The 14,504-nt window shown below is 37.3% G+C and overlaps 1 pseudogene; it reads left to right on the top strand.

Annotated features, from left to right (window-relative positions):
- The first annotated feature begins 8,296 nt into the window (after positions 1–8,296).
- LOC106827665 (14-3-3 protein zeta-like) lies at positions 8,297–14,010 on the top strand (annotated as a pseudogene).
- The last annotated feature ends 494 nt before the right edge of the window (positions 14,011–14,504 follow it).

Raw genomic sequence — 14,504 nt, 5'->3', positions numbered from 1 at the left:
TTTCTGAATGATAAAGATTTATATTTTGTTACAATATATTTTTTTTAAAACAGAATAAAGTGAGCAAAGGAAAGTCAGGGTGATTACAACTAAGTTGACACCAATTTATCCAATCAGCTATGGTCTAACAATGAGCAAAAAGTTCTACCATTTTGCAATTAAATTATCAGTTTTTATTCTGAAATTATTGAAAAATTTCTGTTTTTGTTCTATTTTCATTGAGTTTTGAGAATAAAGAATTTGCCTGTTACCCTGTGTGAGTTTTCTGTGACCACTTCAACATTCCCTGAGTTTGCCTTCTATTTCTGAGAATACTTGAAATGTGCACCACAGAATTTGGCATTTAAATATATTTCATACACAATTCAGTATTTATTTCCTATGTATTTTTTTCAATAATCTACTTCAGTGGGATGTTCTTAATCTAGCAGCTATTTCTTCTTCTCTCTGCCGTGTCCCCTACATTTTAGGAATACTTCATAGATGGCATTTCATTATTGCCTGGGCCACACATCAACATTAAGGCTCTTAGAAGTTTCTCATCCTTTGAAACTCAATGTTTTTTAGTATTTCCATCTGCTAGTTAAAGCAAAACTACTAATCCATTAGCATTGATGACCAGCTGTGCTTAGAATTTTCTAATTTTGGTTGACTATGTGTTTAAGCCAGATGAAACTAAAGAGGCAGGATTTTGGCCTATGAAACAAGCATTTTGGTTCTTGTTGACTTTAGGTAGGGTCACTCGACATGGACCTGTCTGAGATGCTTGTGAACTGGTGGATTTAGATTCCTTGATCTGCTGACGGCCTGTCGGCCTGCCCTTCTGAACAGTAATGAGCACATTGTAAGTTCACGGGCCAGCTTGACCCATCTTACACTGAGCTCTGTCCTGCCATCTTCTTTTATTATACTCCAGTTGGTTTTGGGACACGTATCAGCAAGAAGCACCCCATATATTCAGTGAGAATGTTCAGAAACTTTCTTTGAAATATGGGATAATAGAAACAATACACACGTAGATCATTAGTAGTTTTACTCTTAGAGTCATTTCTGCTCCAATTTCTACTGTATTGCAGGATCAGAATAAGCGTGCAGTCTTCTGCTGGAAGGAAATGGAATAAATGGTCATTTTGAATTTTTAAAAAAATGTTTGAATCTCTGAGAGCTGTTTTGCCTTTTGGGAGTGGTTTAGAAAACCACTAGATCTTTTGAAGCTAAATTAGAATGGTAAGTATTTTATGAAAAATGAAAAAATAGAGGGGCTGGCCCTGTGGCATAGTGGTTAAGTTCTGCACACTCTGCTTCAGTGGCCCAGGTTTGCGGGTTTGGATCCTGGGTGCAGACCTACACCACTCTCAGCCATGCTGTGGCAGCATCCCACATATAAGGTAGAGGAAAACTGACACAGATATTGGTTCAGGGCTAATCTTCCTCAGCAAAAAAAAAAAAAAAAAAGAAAAGAAAAGTAGAAACATTACAAAATATATTTATTTCTATAAAATTAGCAAAAATGAAGAATGCCATTATATTCCACGAATTTCAGTGTGTGATAAGATTTCTTTCCTTTGCTCCTGGTGGGAAGGTGAGCATTCCCTCCTTTGCTACCATTTTTTACAAAGAGTCTTAAGATAATTAGACATAAAGTCAGGTAAAAAGTCAAGATATAACATTATATAAAGTCTCACTTATGGAAAACAGGAAAATAAAAATTTCCAGAAGGGAATACATGAAAATATAAATAGTAATTATTCTTGGGAAGTGGGATTATGGATGTAGGAGAGGAAAAATAATTTTCCCTCTACCCTTCTAGGTTCTTGGCTGAGAGTCCCTGTAATAAAAAGACAGATTAACAGGAGAAAAACAAACAGAAGTTTAGTACCATGTACGCCTCCTGGATGCAAGGGAGAGACCCAGGAAAACTGAGTAACTCCCTGAAATGGCCCAAGCCACCACCTTAAATACCAACTCTGGCTAAGGAGAAAGGAAAGATGTTGAGCCTGGGAGTCAGATATGCGCGGTTTTCAGGCAAAGCATGGCAAACAAGGGTCAGGCCTAGCAGCTTTGTCCTTGCCTTCTGCAGTATAAGAGTTTCAGAGATTTGGTCGACACTCTTACAAATGGAAATTTCCCTTAAAACTGTAACTATCGCTTACAGGGGGGTAAATTTAACTCTAAACTTTAACTTTTAAAAGAGTAACTTTAACTCAAAAAGGTAACTTTAATGTGCCTCTAACAAAAGGGTTTTCAGAGCTTCTCCTATGTCTGCTTTTTCTTGAAAATAACCAGTTCAAGATAATCCTGTGCCAAAGAGGCGTATTTTGGAGTGGCAAATTCTGCTCCACTTCATGGGTAAGCTTATACTTTTATACTTTATTTTAATATATATTTAAAATAGATTTTTAATATTTTCCAAATGCTAAGCTGAGCATGTATAATTCTTATATTTAAAAAACCCCCCAAATTCTATTTTTTACAAATGAGAAATAACGGTGATTTCAATAAATGGTGTTGTTGGGAATAATGACATGAGGGACAGACACTGCAACCTAATGCTCAGTCTTCCCTCAAACTACGTTTGGCCCTCCTATGATAAGTTTTATGTAATTTCAAATAAATTCATATTCATGGCTAACTTACACAGAAAGTTCAATTTGACTTTAAAAACTCCTGAAGCCGAAGCAGGCGTGAAGCTCAGGCGCGCGCTGCATCCCGTCATTATTGCGCAGTGGGCGTTCCCTCTCTGCCTGGCCTCGCCTCCTTCTCGTCCCTTTGCTGACATGATGCTCGAGCGCTGACTGTCGGGGGAGGGGGCCACCGAGTTAGGTGCAGAGGATAAAAAAAGGTACATAGCCTCTGTCTTTGACGGAGTTTGCAATTAATAGCATAAATGTTCTTGAAAATTTAACTTCATTTGAAACTAGAAGAGATTTAGGAGGAGGAAAGTCTTTCGGGACAGCACACGTTCAAGTTTAATTATTTAGAATTTCACAGGAAGGACGGGCAACTGTATTCTTTGTCTAATGTACTTAAGACTGACTTTGCAATCTATTAGCTCAACTAGGAGAGCCGTCAGCTTGCTGGAATGAAACACGTAGCCTTGTTTCCTCCTGAATTACAGACACAGAGAGGGAGATTGAAGACCACAGGGGACAGATCTTTGAAACTGTCTCTCTGATGTGGCATTAACCATTCTCCATTTTCTTCAGAAGTGAAAATAAAGCCAAAGGGGTAAAAAAAGGAGAAATAACAAAAACATTTTTATAGTTTCTTTATATAACCTAACCCAATAATTTCAGCGAGATAGGGAAGAATTTCTTTGTCTTGTGGATATTCATCTTTTCTAAGTCGAGTTTAGCAACATGGTAATGTAACGAGTGGTGCAAAAACGCTCTTGGATGACCAGTGGGCAGTCAAAGCACGCTCTGTAAATCCTGTTATGATTCCCCGTTGCTTTCTTTATTATTTTCTGCCTTATCCTGTTGAAAGGATTCCTTTACTCAACGTCTCGTCCTTTCAGTAGCTCATTTCTATAAAATCAACTGCCCGTGCTAATTGCAGAGGCATGGCACACACGCACTGAGGAGACACCTACAGGATAACATCTTTATCTTAAGTTTTATAGAGCCCAAGCCTGCTTTTATCTTTTAATTCTCTCTGCAGCAGCTGTACTTATCTTTCATGAGCAGATTTGAAATGTGATGAAAATGCTAACAAATTTGCCAATGCATAACCTTTTCTTTCTAATAACATTAAGGATTAGGATGAGTGACTCATTTTCTTATATTATTCATATGCAATTGTGGTCGTTGCTGACTCCTTAATTATAGCTATTAGATATCATAGAATTTCAAATCACTTTGCAACCTTCCTATTATTTGCAAACCAGGTATTTTATTTCAGGGATGCCAGTATTACTGCTCCAATATTCAAGCATATTTTAAGAGCTAAATTTTACATCATTCTACTCCTGTGGAAGCAGATAATATTAACAAGGGACATCTCAAATGATCTCCCCACCCCCACTATTCCCACAAAATATTCGTTTTTAATTAATGATAAATAATGTAAAGAAACATGCATTTTTTTAAGTTAAATGCCTAGAAGTCCAAGTTCCCTTAGATGCAGACAAAATCATTAGTATGCCTGAATGAAAATTATCACTTTTTATTCACTTGGATAAGGGTAGTAAGAATAATATCTGATATATATTTTGTACTTATCATGTGATAGCCATTACGATGCCTGACTGGGAATATTTCATTAATTCACACAGTAATTGTAATATGTCCATATTATAGATGAGGGTAAGTAATTCACCCCAATTTGCGTGGGTAGAAACTGACATAACTAGGATTTGAACCCTTGTCTTTCTGAGTGACCCCAGAATCAGCTCCAGAACCCCCTCCACACACACTTTTAATCACTATAGTTTAATTTGCCTTTTTTTTAACCTTGCTATCCAGGTGCCTCTGAGTGATAGCAGCTCAACGCAAGGTTGACAGAAGGGAAGCCATATTGTAGAAGAGAAACCATATTCTAACTTTGAATGACCTCTGATTAACTAACCCATCCGGATATGCACCCTCCAGGAGATGTACATGCTCTGTAGACTTTGTGCCCTTTCCCAGTTGCTATAAGTTGGTAACTTTGTTCTTTTGAGTTCCTTAGGAATGTGGTGACCCCGGGCAGAGAGTCTATGTTGATAGCCCTCATCAATGACAACTGAAAGATCAGGGTATAGGGCTGTTGCTCTGGTCTCTGATGTGTATCTAGTAAAACAAAAGATGATCAGGAACTTAGACCAGATGTCTTCCCAACCCAGAGATGAGATGTCTGCCCCCACCTGGAGACCAGATGCCTCCTCCAGCTGGAGACCAGCCCCCGATGTAACTGGCCCGTAGTCTTTGTTCTGTAAGAGGGCTCTTTAGGACAGTAGTCAGTCACCTTCCCCCTTGCTAGCAAGCTGTAATAAAACCCTTTCTCGGGTCTGGCCCCGTGGCCGAGTAGTTAAGTTCGCACGCTCCGCTGCAGGCGGCCCAGTGTTTCGTCGGTTCGAATCCTGGGCGCGGACATGGCACTGCTCGTCAAACCACGCTGAGGCAGCATCCCACATGCCACAACTAGAAGGACCCACAAGGAAGAATATACAACTATGTACCAGGGGACTTTGGGGAGAAAAAGGAAAAAATAAAATTAAAAAAAAAAAGAGACTGTTAGAAAGTCATCTGACTTACTTTGGGATCAGAATTTGAAGTAGACCTAGCTTATGTGCTTATTTTCCTGTTGAGTCAATTTTCCTGTTTTAATGAGGCTATAAGTGCAAATATATCAATATCGCTCATAGCTTCAGTCTTTGGAAATCTTGTGTAATTTGTATTTCTTGTCATACACTTTTGGAAGAATAAAACTGTCCTTCAGTTAAATAAAGATAAGATTACCTAACTACTGTATTAATAAAATTGCATCTAGAAATTCATTTAAGCTCCTCTGAAGAAATACACTTTTAGATTAAGACCGTATAATTACCATTTCACTCGCCTTAAATTAGACTAGATCAATCCACAAAAGAAAAACATTAGCAGTGAAACTGTGCCTCACTGCTCTTCAGGCGCTTCTTACTTAGCTTTTGTTGTTTTATTTGACTTTATGTTTTGCAGTGTTACAATAGGCTCATGTAGATTGTGGAGTTTTGTCAAAGTTGGCTGAAAGGTATACCAAAAATAGCCCCTTAGAAGGTGGATGTGTGCTCCTCATCTGGAAGGATTAGAGGCCTGCTTTTGCATCCAAAATGAGAAGACATTCTTGAGATCCAGGCTCAGTTCACCTGTTATCAGTGCTGGAAAATACACTTCCCTGGGCATTCACCAGCAGTAAAATACTATGGAGAGGGCAGCCCTGCACATGGGAAGAGAAAAATGCGAAGAAGCTGAGTCAGTCACTAGTATTTATGATGCTAGGGAGGCGACAGTGGAGGGAGGGTGGTGAGACTAGCATCACCAAAGTGTTGTCTTTCCCCTTAGAGGATGTTTTCCCTGTGGAGACTTTTTAGTAATTATTATTCCATTGCAATTTTGCTGTTTGCTTTTATTTCCAATGAAAAAGATTAAATGTAATCATATAGTGTTTAAAAAAGAAACAATTCCAACAAATTTTAAGCTATGACATTGAGTCAAATAGTTATTAAATTTCAGGTATGACTGAAAAATAAAGGAATTTATGCCTCACATTATAGTTATTTCAACAGAGATTACTTTATTTAATTTTAGTGTGTTTTAAATTTTATATTGGACGAGATAGCATTAGCTATGCTGAGAGGAAAAAAAATTGAACTCTGCTATCTCTGTGGTCTAACCGGCAGAGGCTGACTTCCCGCTAAGGCTCCAGGGCTCTGTGGTTCAGGCTGCTTTCCTGCACAGCTCTCCTCCTGGGAGTGGTGACGGGGCCTGAACTCCTCCATCTTGCAACGTGTTACCTTGGAGCCTATTCCAACAGCAAGGAAGGAAAACCAAGAACACAGAGAGGGCAGACCTGATCTTTGCTGCCTCAGGCAGCAAATGATGCTCCTACCTGCTCCCATTCTATTGGCGAGACTTGTTCACATGACAGCCTCTAGATGCAGGGGGCTGGGAGATGAACTTTAGCTGTACATGGACGAATATGAAATAACTGGATGAATGCATAGCATTATCTTTGCCACATATTTTTAAAAAATGTTCATGGCATCTACTAATTTCTATTAACATAAGCACATTTAATTTGAAAAATTAAATAAATGGAATGGTTTGATTTTTGGATTCCCAAGCACCATTTTCTAAGAACAGTGCCAGAGCTAAAATTGGGTCATTGAATCTCAGACCCTTTTGTTTGAGATCTAACATCTTTTCACCATGGATAATTCAGAAGGAGCCAAGTCATGGACTTGGTTAGCAAGGAAGAAATGAGTTCTAATTATCTGTAGACACTATCTCCGAGATATTTGATTATTAACATATATAATATAGATAAATACTGTATCTCTATACATCTGTATTATATATATCTATATTATATATAGATATACATCTAAAAAGGAAATAAATCCTAAAAAGCAATGCGCTCATATAAGAGATGTGAATATTTGATTTCTGTGAAGCCATAGGATCTGTCTTTTTGTATTAAATCTATTTATTATTTCATTTATTTATCCTCTAATTCACCCATGAACTCAGTAAATAGCTATTGAGTCCCTAAAAATAGGCCAGACACCTTGCCAGACCTTAAGGATAAAAATAAACATAAACAGGTTCCCTATGTGTAAAGAGGTTGTAATCTAGTTGGGAAGAGTTATTTCTCACTGCTTAAAAACAAAAACAAAAACTACAGAATTAAACACCCAATTCCAAAGGAGAAAGACATGCTTCCAAGCGCCGAGGGGCAGAGATGAGGCTGCTGCCACCTCTTCTTGGGAAATGGTGAAATCAGATGATAGACTCAGCGAGGGAGGCGGCCATGAGTGTTGAAGGTTGCTATACATTTTCTAAGAAGAATTTGAGAAGGTGTCACTGACATTATCTAGGACTGGGTGGTAAGTGTCCTCACAAAATATCTGAATGAAATGTCATTAACTCCAAAGGCAATTTTGGTAATAAATAGATTTTTCTTTCCTGCTTTGGACGTGTGCTCCTCTGTTGGGATTAGGCGTACATGTATGCACATGGTCGGGTGAATATAGATTTTATATAATCTATTTGGGTTATTATTTATTTTAAAACTCATTTGACTTTTAAAAATTCTTTCAGATAAAACGTGGATATAGCCTCATTAAGAATTAAGCAACATGGCAGCAATTTTGTAAAATCTCGTATTTTTCAAAGTCAATATTCCTTTAGAGAATATGAATCATGAGCATGATAATGTTCTTCTTTTGATTTTAATAGCATCACAGAACGTTTTCACAAGAAGTTTGACATTTAAAAATTATGTTAGTAATGGAACTTACAGAGGATAAAAGATTACATTAAATTATATTGTCATTAGTTGAAAAATACTATTTCTGCATTTTTATCCCTGAGGGTGTCTTCTCATACCCCCTCTTCCTGTCCCCCCTGGATATTATGTGTTCTCTCTCAGAAATAAAGAATTTCCTAATATCATTGTATTTTATTAATATCATCAAAATCCTTGTAGTCAAGATAGACTTATTTGGGCCAGGCTATGGGGCTAATGGGGCAGGACAGATTGAGAAGACATTGGCTCTGGGAAATGGCCTAGACATAAGGGGTATGACAAATATTGATGGTTTAGACAATAACCTAACATGAAGACACCTGGAGGCCAGCCCTTTGGCCAAATGGTTAAAGTTTGGCACATTCCGCTTCACCAGCCCAGGTTTGCAGGTTCAGATCCTGGGCGCACACCTGCACCACTCATCAGTGGCCATGCTGTGGTCACATCCCACATGCAAAATAGAGGAAGATTGGAAGATTGGCACAGATGTTAGCTCAAGGCAAATCTTCCACAAGCCAAAAAAAAAAAAAAAAAAAAGAGGTAGATTGTCATGGGTGTTAGCTCAGAGCATATCTTCCTCACCAAAAAAAAAAAAAAAAAAGTATTAAGGTGAAGACACCTATCAATATGTGTTCTGAGGGCAAATGAAAAGTGAATTTACAGAATATGGTATTCTATTGAAATGGACAGGGCAAGTAAGATATAGAGACCCAGAGTAATAGGAGTTAGCAATGGAGGCTTAGACTGGGTAGAGAAAAAAGGCATGATGAGAATACGTATTTGGGTTTTGTACACACACGCGTGTGTGTGTGTGTGTGTATGTGTGTGAATTTGTTTCCTGACTTTATCAGTAGAGGATTTAAATCAGTTAGAAAAACACATGTACTAGGACCTCTACCTCTGGTCAAGATGGATTAACAGGGACTGAGTAGGATGTCCAAAACAAATACAAGGCAGGACAAAAAGATGTAACCAAAAGCTGGTTCTTTGAGAAGACTAACATATTAATAAACATCTAACCAGACTGACCAGGAGAAAAAGAGAGAAAACACACATTAGGAATAAGAGAGATGATATCACTACAGATGCTGTAGATATTAAAAATATAGTTAGGGAATACTATAAACAACTTTATACCAATATATGTGACTACTTAGAGGAAATAAACGCATTTCTTGAATGACATACACTATTAAAAGCTTGCTTAAGAAAAATTAGGTAATCTCAAAAACCGTATATCTATTAAAGAATTGAATTTTCATTTAAAAGTCTCAACACATAGAAAATAGCAGGAAATTCTACCAAACTTTAGAGAAGAAATAATATCAGTTCTACATAAACTCCCCTGGAAATCGAAGAGGACTGAATATTCCCCAACTTTTTCAATGAGGTCAGCATTACTATGACATCCAAATCAGAAAAAAACGTAAGAATAAAAAATAATTGTGCAATATCCCTTGAGAACATAGATGCAAAAAATCCTTCCTAAAGTTTTAGGAAATCAAATCCAACAATATAGAAGTGGGAAATATGATGACCAGGTTGAATTTATCCAAGAATGAAAGGTGGTTTGCATATTTGATAACTAATCAATGTAATTCACCAAATTGGAAAACTAAAACTGAAAAAAAAATATGATCATCCCAGGAGACACACAAGAATGCAGTTGACAAAATCACATCTCCATTGCTGATAAAACTATCAGCAAACCAGGAATAGAAGGGAATCTACTTCAGTTTGGTAAAGGGCATCTACAAAAAGCCTCGTGCTAGCATAAGACAGCATGATGAAAGACTGAGGCTTTCCCCCTGTGATCAGGAACAAATCAAGGATGTCTGTTACTACTTCCACTCAACTTTGCGTTAGAGCTAGTAAATAAGTTTATCAAGTTTTCAGGAACAAGCTGAATATATAAAATTAATTTTACTTCCATATACTAGCAACAAATATTCACAAATTAAAATAAAATCGATGCCACCTATAGCAACAAAGTTATTGAATATTTAGAGATAAATCTGACAAGGTGCAAGATACATACATTAAAACTATAAAATGTTACTGAGAGAACTTGAAAAACACCTAAATAAATGGAGAGGGATACCATGTTCGTGGCCAGAATGATCAATATTGTTATGATGACAGTTTTCGCCAAATCTATAGATTCAATAAAATCACAATAAAAATCCTAGCAGGAGATTTGTCTTTGGTAGAAATTGCCAAGCTGATTTTAAACTTCATATGGAAATGCTAAGTAACTAAATGTAGCCCCAAAATTTAAATCCTTAACAAAGAAAAAAAAGTTGGATGGCTAATACTACCTGATTTCAAGGTTTATTATAAAGCTACAATAATCAAGCCAGGGCAGTACTGGCATGAAGCTAGACAAATAAATCAATGGAATAATGAGAGAGTCCAGAAATAGACACATACACATGAAAAACTGATATTTGACGAAAGTGCAAAAGCAGTTAACTGGAGAAAGGATCACTGTTTTTAAGAAACAGCCTGCAATAATTGGATACCACATGCCAAAAACACAAAACAAAACAGAAGATAACAAAAAACGAATTCTAATCTACAACTTGCAGCATATAAAATATTAACACAGAATGGATTAGAGACCTAAATAGAAAACCTAAAACCGTAAAACTTCTAAAAGAAAGCATGTCAGTTTGCCTAGAAGATTCAGACTTTCTTTCTCATTCTGCAACTCCGCATGTAGTTATTCCGAAGCACCTGGAAGTACAGGAAACACACTCCTCTTAGCTAGAGAAGACAATTTATAAAACCCTGAAAATACTGGAGGGAAACTTGGCCTAAGTCACAATTTTGATCAGCTTACGCTATAATTACATTCAAATGTCATCTCTAAGAGGGAGCATTCTTCTTGACATGCCTTGCAAATAAAGTTGGCAGTTAATGAGTGCATTTCCGGGATAAGGTGAAAAGGTCTATACACAGTGTCAAGGAAAGATTGCACTGGACAGAGTTAAACAGGCAAGAAAGACTGTTCAAGGCTGTTGCAATAGGAGAGAGAGATTGAACTCCACTCCGCTAAACAAAAGGCAGGAGGGTTTTTAAGCGCTAGGGCGAGCTACTGGGCGAGTCCTGGAGGGCTTTGGGGGCAGAGTGGTCACTGTGTTTAGGCCGTCTGTGTTTGCCAAGTGGCGCTCACGGTAGTTAGGCTCCTGCACTCTCACAAAGACTGGGAGATGATTGCATTTCAGAAGACGGCTCCCAGGTCCTTGAGAAAGACATTCCTGAGCAGTAAACTGCGCAAGAGGCTGGGAGAGGGTTTATATCTCAAAGGGACAGAGAAATAATTTACCATTGAAAACTTTCTAAACTACTTACTCTCAGAAAAGGCAGGTCAGGGGTTTATAGTTTGAAAGAAACCTGTTTAAAATGTAGTCAAACTGAGGGGAACTTTAAGGCCTCGGGCCATCTTGGTCAACAAATTACTGGGAATATTACGCAGAAATTTAACACAGCCAACCTTGTTCCTTTTCACAAATGCAGATTTTACCACACAAAAGAGGACAGAAGGATTAACGTAAATCCATCATCATGCTGGAAAACAATACCTCAGAGAGTGGATTTATGGTATCTTTTTATGTGAAAATACATATGATTTTACTTATTCTAAGGACCTGGAATGCCACGGCGTAATGCAATGTAATTGTCCTACTTGAGGCTCATTATTGTGATTTATGATGATTTGTTTTTGTGATGATGATTCTCTTCTTTCGATATCTAAACAGACTCTAATTTTTTATTCTTTTCGTGTATCTGACTTTAATTGTTTAACACAGTTGACTTTACTCTCAATAGATTCAAAAAGTTATAAAATATTTCATTTTGTGGATTTTTAAATGTATAAAATTGCAAATTATATGTTAATAAGCCTAAAATTTTTGTGCCCCATTTTGCTAAGTTATCATGTTGAAATAATATATTCTGACAATAGTAACTTCAGGGTTTGTCAGTTTTTCTAACATAGCGTAGTAAACCATACCGTATATTACTTTCAAGGGGAAATGTGTTTGAAATGTTTGTGTTAATTAGGTCAATTTAAGAATTAAGAGGTAGAGTTAATTAGAGACAATGCTGATTATATACAACCTTTGTTGTAACTATGAAGATTTCAAGACTGTTTTAAAAGGAAAATGTAGGTGGCGAAGAAGCTGATTTCTATTCAAATACAGTACTGTGGTAACCGGGATTCAGAAGGAAGCAGGGAGACCCAAGGCAGTCAAACCCGGCCAGACACCTGAATACGTGACTTGTTGCCAAACACTGTAAAAGCCTGGAGAAAAATTTACTGAAGAGGTTGGTGATGGGATAAACATTCATCTTTTCCTGAGTTGAAATTTCTGCAGGCGTTCATAGGACCAGTTTGGAACTCTCTTCCACAAGGAAAAAGAAGCTGGTGTAATAAATTTAGGGATGAGGAAATAATATTTCTTTCATAGTGCTTTCTTATACATTTTGCCACAAATTGAAAATAGAAACACGGAGGATGTGAGCAGAGAGATCGAGGGACGGTTTCAGCCCTGCCACTACCATCGCTCACGGACTGCAGAAAATCCCACTGTCACCCACTTCCAACACAAACTTCCAGGCGTGGGTGAAAAGACGTTGGTGCAGAAGGCCAAACTGGCCAAGCAAGCTGGGAGATATGTTGACATGGCGAGCTGCTTGGTCTGCAACTGAGCAAGGGGCTGAATTATCCAAAGAGGAGAGAAGTCTCTCGGTTGCTTATAAAAACCTTGCAGGAGCCCATAGGTCATCTTGGAAGATCATCCCAAGTATTGAGCAAATGAGAGAAGATGCTAGGAAAAAGAGCAGATGGCTTGAGAATACAGAGAGGAAATGGAAAGTGACCTCAGAGATATCTGCAAAGGATTTACTGTCTCTTGAAGTTCTTGATCCCAATGCTTCAAAGCACAGAGCCAAGACTTCTACTTGAAACTGAAAGGAGAGTACTACTGTTACGTGACTCAGGTTGCTGCTGGTGATGACAAGAAAGGGATTATGCATCAGTCACAGCAAGCATACCAAGAAGCTTTTCAAATCAGACATAGGAAATGCAAACAACACATCCTCTTGTACTGGATTTGGGCTGTAAGTTCTCTGTGTCTATTGTATGAGTCTGAACTTCCCAGAGAAAGACTGCCCTCTTGCAAGGATAGCTTTTGTTCTCCAAGTTTTATTGAAATATAATTGATATATAGCATTATATAAGTTTAGATATGCAACATAATGATTTGAAATATGTATATGTTGCTAAGTGATTACCACAGTAAGTTTAGTTAACACTCATCACCTCATAGTGAACAAGTTTTCTTTCCTTGAGACGAGAACGTTTAAGGATATACTCTCTTAGCAACTTTCAAACATACAATACAACATTGTTAACTATAGTCATCATGTTGTACATTGCGTCCCCGGAACTTATTTATTTTATAATTGGAAGTTTTTACCTTTCGTCCACCTTCATCCATTTTGCCACCTTCCCCACTGCCCCTGACTCTGGCAACCGCAAAGCTGACTCTGTTTCGATGAATTTGGTTATTTTAGATTCCACGTATTAGTGAGATCATGGTGTTTGTCTTTCTCCATCTGTCCCATTTCTCTTAGCACAATGCCCTCAAGGTCCATCCATGTTGTTGCAAATGGGAGGATTTCTTTCTTTTTTATGGCTGAATACTATTCCATTGTATATATATACACACACACACACACCCCACATTTTCTTTATCTATTCATCTGTCGATAGACACTTTGATCGTCAAGGCAGCTTTGGATGAAGCCATTACTGAACTTGATACAGAGAGTCACACAGACAGCATGCTAATAATGCAATCACTGAGAGGCAGCTTGACAGGGTAGAGGTCAAATACCCAAGGAGGCAAAGCTGAAGCAGGAGAAGGAGGGGAAATTAAACAGCCTCCCGACTTTTCTATTTCTCGTTCTGAAATTTATACAGTGGACCATTTGTTGTCCATATTGCCCCACAAATAGCTGTCCGTTACAATTTATGACAAGTATATGTTACTTCTATTCGAATTTCTATGTTTAACACAGTTTTTATGTTTAACATTAGGGGAATAGAGCCAGTTAACATTTAAAGATTGATCTGTTTTCATTTTTTTTTAATATTCAGACTTGATTTGTTTCTCCATTTATTCAGCTCTTGTTTTAACAAGATATTTTATCTTGCTTTAATAAGGTTTTGTTATTTCTTCCTATAGGTTTTGAACCTTTATTTCTTTTCCCCAGAAGTGTATCATTTTATTTGGCTATTGTCAATTAGACTCTTTTTTTATTGAAATATAATTGACATATAACATTATATTAATTTCAGGCATATAACATAATGATTCAATATTTGTATATATTGTGAAATGATCACCACAATAAATCTAGTTGACATCCATCAGCACATATAATTACATGTGTTTTTCTTGTGAGGAGAACTTTTTAAGATCTACTCTCTTAGTAACTTTCAAATATAC

Source organism: Equus asinus, chromosome 2 (assembly GCF_041296235.1).
Source record: "Equus asinus isolate D_3611 breed Donkey chromosome 2, EquAss-T2T_v2, whole genome shotgun sequence".
NCBI classification, from domain to species: Eukaryota; Metazoa; Chordata; class Mammalia; order Perissodactyla; family Equidae; genus Equus; species Equus asinus.
This window is presented reverse-complemented; position numbering and strand designations above follow the sequence as displayed.